Source organism: Dromiciops gliroides, chromosome X (assembly GCF_019393635.1).
Source record: "Dromiciops gliroides isolate mDroGli1 chromosome X, mDroGli1.pri, whole genome shotgun sequence".
In the NCBI taxonomy this organism is placed as follows: Eukaryota; Metazoa; Chordata; class Mammalia; order Microbiotheria; family Microbiotheriidae; genus Dromiciops; species Dromiciops gliroides.
The window spans coordinates 12,772,048-12,783,562 of NC_057867.1; positions in this window are offsets into that span (position 1 = coordinate 12,772,048).

The following is an 11,515-nucleotide window of genomic DNA, read 5'->3' on the forward strand; positions in this document are numbered from 1 at the left end:
TCCTTTTCCATTTGTCCAATTGTATTTTTAAGGCATTGTTTTCTTTTTCCAAGCTATTGACTTTCTCTTCCATAACTCGCATTTCTTTTCCCAATTTTCCTTCTACCTCTCCTATTTGATTTATAAAATCCATTTTGAACTCTTCCAACAGGGTTTTTCGGTCTTAAGACCAATTCCTCCTCCTCTTTAAGGCTTCACCTGTGAGCATTTTGACATTGTTGTACTCCTCTGAGTTTATGTTTTGATCCTCCCTGGTACCTGGTGAGGGTTTTTTTTTATGTTTCTTATTCATACTTTTTTTTGGGGGGGTTTTAGTGAGGCAATTGGGGTTAAATGACTTGCCCAAGGTCACACAGCTAGTAAGTGTTAAGTGTCTGAGGCCAGATTTGAACTCAGGTACTCCTGACTCCAGGGCCGGTGCTCTATCCACTGCGCCACCTAGCTGCCCCTATTATTCATACATTTTAAAGTTGAGTTCTGCAGCAGGGTATAGCATGCACTGTCCCAAGCTCTTTTTTTTTTTTTTTTTTTTTTTTTTTTGCTGGGGGCCAGGAACACAGTCACTGGCTATCAGCTCTGAGACCTCAGCAGCTTGCAGGTTGCTCACTGCACTGAAGGGATCCAGCCTAGTTGGGTCTTTTGGGTAGCAGATACCCAGCTGGCAGATTGCTTTCTGCACTGGGGCTGGGGGCCTCACAAGTGACCTGCTGTGCTAGGATTGAACAGTTGATCTGTTCTGTCTCCTCAGCTGCTGATCTGTGATGTGGCTAAGAGCCTTTTGCTGGCTTGCCAAGATACCCTCTGCACTGAGCTGTGATCTCCTTTTACTCAGGTGAGCTAGACCTTTCCTGAAGACCTTCTAGGTTATATTAAGTTAGAATATGGTTTCACTCCATCTTTTTGTAGGTTTCGCTGCTCCAGAATCCATTGAGAGGCTTAATTTAATATTGTTTCTGAGGGAAATTCGGGAGAGCTCAGGCAACTTCATCACTTTGCTATCTTGGCTCTACCTCTGGAAGTCGAACATAGTAATATCTAGATGAGTTGAAGGCTGGAGGTGGTAAATACTACAATTGCCCACCAAAAATAGGGCCCAGGAAGTCCACTAGATTGGCCCTTTTAGCACAATTGATCAACCACTAAACATTTATTAAATGCCTCCTATGTGCCAGGCATTGTGCTGAATAGTGGGGATACAAAAAGAGGCAAAGACATGCCCTGCCCTTAAGGTTCATATATTCTAATGGAAGAGAATACATGCAAACAAATATATACAAAATGAGCTACATTCAGGATAAATATGAAATAATTAAAAGCAAGAATGCACTAAAATTAAGAAGGTATTCCTATAGGAGGTAGGGCTTTTTAGTTGGTACTTAAAGGAAACTAAGGAGATCTCTAGTTGGAGTAGAGGATAGAGTGTTCCAGGCATGGGGGACAACCAGAGAAAATGCCTGCAGTGGGGGCAGCTAGGTGGTGTAGTGAATAGAGCACTGGCCCTGGATTCAGGTGGACCTGAGTTCAAATGCAGCCTTAGACACTTGACACTTACTAGCTGTGTGACCCTGGGCAAGTCACTTAACCCCAATTGCCTTACCAAAAAAAATAAAGAAAGAAAAATTTAAAAATAAAGAAAATGCCTGCAACTGAGGGATGGAAGGTCTTGTTTGTGGAACACCCAGTAGGTCAGTGTCACTGGATGGGACAATGCCTGTTGGGGAGTAAGATATAATAAGAATGAAAAGGATAGGTCTAGAGGAGGTCTAGATTATAAAGAGTTCTGAATGTCAAATAGAGTATTTTGTATTTGTTCCTTGAGGGGATAGGAAGCTGTTGGAGTTTATTGAATGGGGGTGGGTAACATGATTGGATCTGAACTTCAGGAAAATCACTTTAGTGGCTAAATGGAGGCTGGATTGGAGTGGGAAGAGACTTGATGCAGGCAGACATACCATGAGGCTATTGTAATAATCCAGGTTTGAGATGTTGAGGACCTGCACTAGAGAGGTGGCTGTCAGAGCAGAGAGGGAAGTGTATTGGAGAGATGCTACAAAAGTGAAAACTATAGGCCTTGGCGACAGATTGGATATGGTAGAGTGAGAGATAGTTGGGAATCTAGGATGACTCTTAGGTTGTGAGTCTGGAGGACTTGGGGGGATGGTGTTGCCCTCTACAGTAATAGGGAAGGCAGGGGGTGAGGGAGGGTTTAGAGGAAAGATAATGAGTTTGGTTTTGGACATATTGAGTTTAAGGTATTTATTGGACATCCAGCTTGAGATGTCTGAAAGGCAGTTAGAAATGCAAGACCAGAGGTCAGCAGAGAGGTGGGGGGCAGGAGAGGTTGATTTGGAAATCGTCAGCATAGAGATGGACATCAAATTCATGGGAGCTGATGAGATCTCCAAGTGAAGTGGCATAGAAGGAAAAGAAAGAAGGGCCTGGGCCCAAGACCTGAGGGATGCCTATGGAATTCAGTTTAGTTTACCCTGAGAAGAACCATCCTCGAAGTCAAGCATTCTTACAGAACAAACACATATAGCAGAGATGCCCAACCCAGAGTAGAATAACTCAACATTGCCATTGCCTCCTCACCCTGAAGTGTATGTTTCTAGAGAGAACCCCTGCAGTTCCATAATAGCCTTGGCCATACACACATCCCTCACTGCCACTGTACTTCGCATGTATACCTACTTTCTCGGGGGCTCTGTGTATTTTCTTTTTTTTTTAATTAATAAAGTATTTTTTTCTGTTACATGTAAAGATAGTTCTCAACTTTCGTTTATACAAGCTTTACAATTTCAGATTTTTCTCCCTCCCTCCCCTCCCTCCCCCCTCCCCTAGACAGAAGGTAATCTGATATAGGTTATATATATATATATATATATATACACACACACACATTAAACATATTTCTGCGTTAGTCATGTTATAAGAGAAAAAAATCAGAGCAATGATGAAAAACCTCAAAATAGAAAAAACAACAGCACCCAAAACAAAAGAAATAGTATGGTTCATTCAGCATCTATACTCCTCAGTTCTTTTTTTTTTTTCCTGGATTTGGAGATCCTCTTCCATCACGAGTTCCCTGGAACTCTTCTGTGCCATTGCATTGGTGAGAAGAATATAGTCCATCACAGTAGATCAACACTCAATGTTGATGATACCGTGTACAATGTTCTTCTGGTTCTGCTCATCTCACTCATCATCAGCCCACGCAAGACCCTCCAGGTTTCTCTGAACTCCTCCTGCTCATCATTTCTTATAGCACAATAGTATTCCATTGTATTCATATACCACAACTTGTCCAGCCATTCCCCAATGGATGGGCACCCCCTCAACTTCCAATTCCTTGCCACCACATAAAGAGCAGCTATAAATAGGCTCTGTGTATTTTCATGAGAGAATGCACTCAAGGTTTTGGGGGGATCCAAATGACTTGTTACTATTGTTTCTGCTATTCTATTTAAGTCAGTGCTCTTTCTAAGAACTTACTGGATCTCATGGCTGATTATTCAAGGAAAGTGCACCAATGGGAAATCAAGAGCTCCACAATAGCTCTCATGTATGTCCTTTTCTTCCCACTCACACAGCCACAACCTTAGTTAAAGCCTGTTGTCTGGAGAGTACCTGCCTAATTGGCCTCTCTGCCTCTAGTTTCTCCCCTCTCCAATCCATCTTCCTCCCAGCTGTGAAATTTATACTCCTGAAGCACATGTCTGACCATACTCCTCGGGTGATTGAAAAGCTCCAGTGGCTCCTTGTTACCCAAGGACAAACTTGAAATTTCTCTCTTTGGCATTGAAAGCTCTTTATATTCTGAATCCAGTCTACCTTTTGTGGCTCTATTTTACAGTACATTCTGAAGTCCAGCCAAAAGAGCCTCCTTGCCTTTCCATACATACAATGTTCCCTGTCCCACCTTTATGCCTTTGGACAGTCCATGTGCCATGTCAAAAATGGTCTCCCTCCTCATCCCCACCTCTTAGAATTGCCTAATTTCTTCTGATATCAGCCTTTCCCACTCCCCCAAACCCCACCTCAGCCACTAATGCTTCTCCTTCTGAAATTACTTTGTACCCCTTTGGTATCTTCTCAATTTATCTGTATGTGTACATGTCCTTTCTCCTATGGGGAAGGGGATGGTTTTCCTTTTGTCACTTTCTTCCCAGATCCTGGCACACAGAAAAGATTTGATAACTACCTCTTAATTGCTTGAGTCCCATGGCTCAGACCCAAGCTCTGTCCCCAGCTTTGCAGTACTTCCTCTTTGTAAAAAACATTCTCACGTTGTTTTTCCTTTAGGATCTCTCCTTCTGCTGTCTGTATGGCTGCTGCCAAGGGCAGCTTTCTGGATGAATCTAACACAGCCTCACAACCACCTACCTCATCCTTTCCTCTTACTGCCAAAAGGGCCTCCACTTCTTGAGGTGTTGTCTTCTTGTGTCCTTCTCAGATTCACAGCATCCACCATGAGAACTGCAACTCACTGAATCAGGCAGGAAATATACAAAGACAACAGCTTTTCTGGAAACCATACTGTGGATTTTTAAAATATCAATTAAAAAAAAAAAAAGAAAAGGAGCACGGAATGGAGTCTTGTAGTCAGTCGCGTGGAAAATGTGCTCTATCTGGCATCACATCTCCAATTTGTTTTGTTTGTTTTGATTTAATTTTTTTGGGTTTGTTTTTTGGTGGGGCAATGAGGGTTAGGTGACTTACCCAAGGTCACACAGCCAGTAAGTGTCAAGTGTCTGAGGCCAGATTTGAACTCAGGTCCTCCTGAATCCAGGGCCAGTGCTTTATCTACTGTGCCACCTAGCTGCCTCCACATCACCAATTTGTAAGAGTGATGTCTGTAGGTATCTTGTGATATAGAAAGCTTGGTTTCTCACAGGGGTGTTCTAGTAAATGTTTAACAGCCACCTCTCAAGAAAAAAATGTGTGTGACACATATTTAGGGTTAATCCTAAATATTAACATTTTCTCTATCGCTCAAGTAAGTCTAGATCAGTGATATCAAACTCAAATAGAAATGAGGGCCACCAGATCCCTATATAAGGATCTCTGTTGACCACATATTGACTTGGAAAATCACATATTAACATTATCTATGTTTTATTGTATTTTATTTATTTTGTTATATATTTCCCAATTATATTTTAATATGATTCAGGCCACAGCATAATTTGACATCTCTGGTCTAGACAGCCAACAAAACAGTAGATTAAGCTCTAATTTTGAAGTTTGCTAATTTCTGAGACGTAAGTGTTCACACTAGAAATTTGACAATTGGTTCTCATGAACCTGTTTGAACTGGCTTCAGCATCCCCCTGGGTTCTCATCTCTCTCCTGTTTTTCCTTCCTTGTCAGCTACCTTTTGGTTATCATCTGGACAACACTGATTCTTTTGTTACTCCAAACCTACTGGAGAGGTAGGCAGAGAGAACCTTGAAACTACTCCTCATCTCACTTTTCTTTTCCTCCTCTATCTTGTTGTGCATAAGACTTGGCATTTCTTTTGGATAGGGTACCAAGAGAAGCACCGACCCTGGATTCAGGAGGACCTGAGTTCAAATCTGGCCTCAGACACTTGACACTTACTAGCTGTGTGACCCTGGGCAAGTCACTTAACCCTCATTGCCCTGTAAAAAAAAATAATGTAATCAACTTAATGTAATCAAAATTATATCCTGTAGGGGGCGGCTAGGTGGCGCAGTGGATAAAGCACCGGCCCTGGATTCAGGAGTTCCTGAGTTCAAATCTGGCCTCAGACACTTGACACTTACTAGCTGTGTGACCCTGGGCAAGTCACTTAACCCCATTGCCCCGTTTAAAAAAAAAAATATATCCTGTAATGATAGGGTAGCAAGAGAAGAGGAAATGTTTATTCACCTTGAACCACTTAGCCCAATATCTCTGTGCTTTTTATTATTCAGTATTCAATGCCTCCTCAAATTATCCTATGTGTTCTTATCTGTGCATATGCCATGCCAGTGGGCCCATTAAGGGCAGGAACATGGAGTGCCTAGCATGTAAAAAAATGGATGCTCACTCCTTGGCATCTGTAGGTACATCACTTAAGCACAGTTGCATCACTACAAATTTATCTGTAAAGCAGTTTTGTGTAGGACAAATTCTATTTTTCCATCAGTGTTTGCTATAACTTTGGGGATATGTTTGTGGATCTCTTGTTGTCCATGCTTCCAGCTGAGTGTAGTGTAAGAAGAAGATTGTTTGTCTCTGTCACTCATAACACCTGACACCTGCTCAGAGCTATAGCTTAAGTCAGGCATTGAGGGTGGAGAGCTGCCTCTGCTTTGGAAGCTGGCTTCTTATCACCTGGGTCTGTTGGAGTGATCTTTGGTATGAGTAGCAGCTGGTCCTATTCTGCCGCAGCTATGGAAAGATGAAAACAATCAGGGAACACATTTTCTATATGTTTCTGGAGGTAGTTGCTGGCAGAGTTCTGTTCATATGGTGCTTCAGGACTCATATGTTTGAATTTGCCCCTATTTTCTGCACCAGTAAAGTTGCTGTGCACACCCTGTTTAGTTGGGAGTGTGTCCACGTGGTGCAATGCAGTTGGTGCTTGGGTATTAGGATATGTCATCACTGTCATCAGAAATTCACTCATCTCTCTGTGCATGTGGACCAAAATACTGACTCTGCTCAAATATCACATGACAACAGCATCCTGGGCAACTTCTGGCTTCATTGTAGATTAAAGATGGAGGTTTGGATCATATTGCGATCAGTATGGACCCCATGTTACTTTTTAGGCCTAGTGGCATTAAGTAGAGCAAATGTCTTAAACAAATTTGAAATGAGATCATTACATTAGGTACCTTGCAGTTTCAGCTGGGAAACACATTCTTCACTTCCCGCCTCAAACTGCTGGACAGCTGTTAGATATGTTCCATTTTTGTTTAAGATAGTTACACATCAGAAATGAATGGAGTCTTTTATGGTATGTTTTCAAAGTGTTGATGAAAGGAGATATGTAAATGCTGCTGTTGTTATTGCTTATTATTATCAACAGCTCTCTTCATAGCATTGTTGGTGGCAGATGACAGTGTTCAAAGATGTTGCAAGGATTTTTTTGCCGGAAAAATAATCCCTATTAATCTAGTCCTTTTATATTTCTTATAAAAAGCATGTATTTGAGGAAGAATGAAAGGTTAAGCTCATCCCTTTTTGAAATGTCATTAAATGTGCTTGTGTGTATAAACCAAATGTAAGCATTTATTCTGAGAAGCATCAGAAATAATGTTCCTAAATGGGAAGAATATAATTGAGTGGATATTCAGTTTGCAAGTGAGTAAAGAAAACAACCACAGTAATCACAGAAGCTCACCTTGTGCTTGTCATAGAAGAAAAGACGCATAACTTACAGTAGGATACAAGTCAATAGAGAGCTTTATTCAAATTAGTTAAGTGAATGCTGATTAAAAGCCATTTCCCATCAGGAGAAATAGAATAAACTGAAGAGGAAGCAAAGCAAAGCTGCTTCTGCTAGATCATAAACTATATGCAGTCAGCCTTAGAAAGTTTGCCATGTTCTCAGAAAGGGAACAGAGGGTTGCTGATGATCAAATCTGTTATTGGCCTTAGGGGCCAAAATGGCTTAATTCTGGTTTTCTCTGGTTGCCTTAACAGTCCTTTGAGATGGAGGGGAAAAACGAAAAGCCAAAACAGGGGAATGAATGGGACCACTCACTTCCCAATAAAAGGGAAGCTAGTTTAAAGACAGTCACTCCTTTAGCAAGGAAATGAAATGAAAGGGCCTGTCTCTTGGCCTCTAAGTGAGCTGATCAGAAGAGCCAGAACCAGAGTATGATGGAGTTTTGCCTCAGGGCATCAACATTTAGTGGAAACAAAAGTTGTACAAGATAACTTTGAAAGTTTGCATTTAAAATGAGTTAGATTTGCATTTTGATAACCAGTTTTCTGAGTAGAAAGCATCTCTGCAAAGGTCCAAGAATAAGAAGGTCATCTTCAAAGACAGAGTGCATCATATAATTGCCTAAGGACCCTGGATGCTCAATTTGGAGTCTGAGAACTGGAGTTAGAGCCCTGGCTGCCACTTAGCATGTCGCCTTAGATAAGATACTTTGCCTCTTTCTGGGCCTCAGTCACCTTACCTGGCAAATGGGAAGGATGGACCAGATGACTCCCTATGTCTTTGTCACGTATGAATAGATGAAGCCCTGCTATCATTTTTTCAAGCTCAGTTTTTCATGTTTCTCTAAGTGGTCTTATCATAAAGAATGGATATGTTTGGTACATTTACAAATGACCACCACTGTCTATTCTTTCTTTTTTTGGTGAGGCAATTGGGGTTAAGTGACTCGCCCAGGGTCACACAGCTAGTAAGTGTTAAGTGTCTGAAGCCGGATTTGAACTCAGGTCCTCCTGAATCCAGGGTCAGTGCTCTATCCACTGTGCCACCGAGCTGCCCCGCTGTCTATTCTTTATGCCTGGAGATGAGAATGGGATGTGTCTGGTTTGGGACAATATTGTGGCAGTTCCAAATATGCCTTTCCAGCTTCCCATTTTGTATAGGATGTGCATTAGAGATGCTCCCTCCTTTTGGCGAGTTCCAGGATTGGGATTGGTGAAGAGCACAGTGAGTGCTATCTGTTCTTTTTGTTTCCATATCAGCACTTTGTGATATTTGGGCACGGTATTTGGTTGAGGGGTATGAGAGTAAAGAACTGAAATGTTTCCTAACCGAGGGGAAGTAGGGGGGAAATTTTAGACTTCTGTCCTCTACAGAGAGGTGATTGATCACTGAAGCCATGGGAGATCATTAAAGGAAATAGTGAAAAGAGGGGAAAGATAAGGGCTCAGGATAGAACTTTGTGGGAAGCCACATTGAAGGGATGGGATAAGGATGAAAAGAAAGCAAAGGGCTGATTAGAGGTTAAGCAACTGCTATGAAAAGGTGCTGCCACTGAAACTGGGAGAGGGGAAGGCATCAAGACAAGATAAGAGGATCTCAGGATTTTGAGCTATAAGGGACCTTAGAGGTCATCTAGTCCAATCCCCTCATTTTACAGAGAAGGAAACTGAGGCCCAGAGCAATTAAGAGACTTATTTGAGGACACACAGGTATCACATGGCAGACAGAAGAAAATCATTAGTCTCAAAGATGGTATTTCCTTCCCATCCTGGAAAGCCATTGTTTTGTTCTTCCCAAAAAATGTTGCCTTTGCATATTGTCTTAATCTACCGCTCTGTTCTTTTCTGGGAGATCAGACCACAAAGTAATGTATTTGAACTTAATACAAACAACAAATTCCTACCATTTGGGGCCTAGTGAACAAGGATAATATACAGAGATTTTAAAAAAGGTTTTATTGATGTTTTACGCATCTATATCATAACAATTTCCATATATGAAACCAGTCTCTTGTAACAACAACCAAAAAACCCTCTAAAGTACAAAGAACTGCTACATTGACTATAGCTAACTTCAAAAGTGACAGCATGCTCTCCTGTTTATCTACACCTCTGCTGAGAGGAGGGAGGGGTGTTTCATAATCTCATTTATGAAGCCAAGACAAGCTTCAGATTTCTTTTAATGTTGATTTCATTTACATCATTGATGATATATATATATATATATATATATATATATATATATATATAAAATTCTCTTTGTTTTGCTTACTGAACTCTGCATTTAGTTCATCTTAGTCATGACCATGTATCTGAATTTTCTATATTTGTTGTTTCTTATAGCACAATAATCTTCCATTATATTTATCTATAATAGTTCAACTATTCTTGACTATATGGGTGCTCACTTTCTGTTTTAGGTTGTTGTTGGTTTTGTTTTGTTTTGTTTTGTTTTTGCAGCTACAAAATAAATGTTTTGTTCTGCAAAGTTTCCCAAAATTCTTGGTTCAGTTTTAAGTTTTAGTAGCTTTCATAGATTAAAATTGCAGTAAGAAAAAAAACTGTAGTAAGACTTTTGGGACACCCAGTATATAGGACCTTTCTGTCTTTGACTCCTTTGAATATATGTCCAATAGTAGGATGATTGGATAAAAGGGTAGGAATGCATTTGTGACTTGGATTTGCATTCCAGAAGGGTTGGAACAATTCATCATTCAACCAAATGTGTGTTGGTCAACTTGTCTTCCCATAGCCTTGCCAACACTTCTGGTTTTTTTGTGAGGTTTTTTGGTCATATTTGCCAATTTGATGAGTGTTAGGTGGAACTTTAGAGTTTTTAAAATTTGCATGCATCTCATTATTGATGAGTCTGAGTAATCTTTCATATGGTTATTGATAGTTTGCATTTCTTCTTTTGGACACTTTGTTCCTGTCCCTTAATAATTTATTTAATAGAGGATAAGTCTTGGTCTTATAGATTTATATTAATTCAGACTCTTATGAATGTACATTCTGAATGAATAGAGCTTTGTTTCTTATGGTTTTTCAGTTATCTATGAAGTAAGGGGAGCATTTTATAACACCCTAAGTAGGCTTGAAAAGTTGGATGCACATGTGCTATTTGCCATGATTAGACAAGTCAATATACTAATTCTCAATCAAACTGACCTCTATAGAGCAGATAACTGTCTTTTCTATTTCCTCAATTTAGTTTTGAAATAAGTTGTAGAGGGAAGAGGTCAAGCTTTTGCAAGTCAGTGGTCAACCTCTCATTTCTCAGCTAATGGGAAATGTCTCTTGTGTTTCCTTTTGGTATAAATGATAATGATAAAAAAGGGGTATGTCCCTGCAATCACTCAATCTGATAAAAGAAATCAAACCTTACTGTGACTGGATGACAAAACACCAGAGTTCATTTCTCACCTAAAATCCATTAACCTCTCTTTCATATGAAACCTCTTATAGATTTTATTTTGATCTGAATACACAATTCTTTTTACCAGTTACTGCATCACATGCTTTACTAAAAATGAACTCTGCTTACCTACATGATACAGTTAGAAGGCTCAGGAATTAAATGGCTCTCCTGTCTAATAGTGATCAAATATTGCTCTGGAAAATAAAGAGACCATCAATGACAGCCATGTGAGATTGAAGAAGATCGCTATCTTGAGAAATAGATAAAGACTTGGGGCCTTCTTTCTGAAAGGGAAGTATTTCATTTTATTGATAATTGGAAGGGAATTACTTAACTTTAAGTGATAAACATTTAACTCATTGTCCCTTCCCTCTTCTCTTCATACATACTAAATTGGCCATTTTCTTTTTTTTTCCTTTTTTTATTGTGAACTTAACCATCAGCAACACAAACATTTCAGTACACGAAGAAGAAGAACAGACGATCTTATATGAACTCTTGAGCTTCTCTTAGATATCATTTGGTTTTTGGAATATATATTAAATATAAGGCAGTAACGAAATTGCTCTGGTTTTTTTGTGTCCCCTTCTCAACTTCTTTTTTTCCCTCAGGGTATTTTTAAGGTTTTATTGAAGATATGTTTTAAATTTAATTTTTTATGTTACAAACATGATTATCAAAAAACATGAACATTTC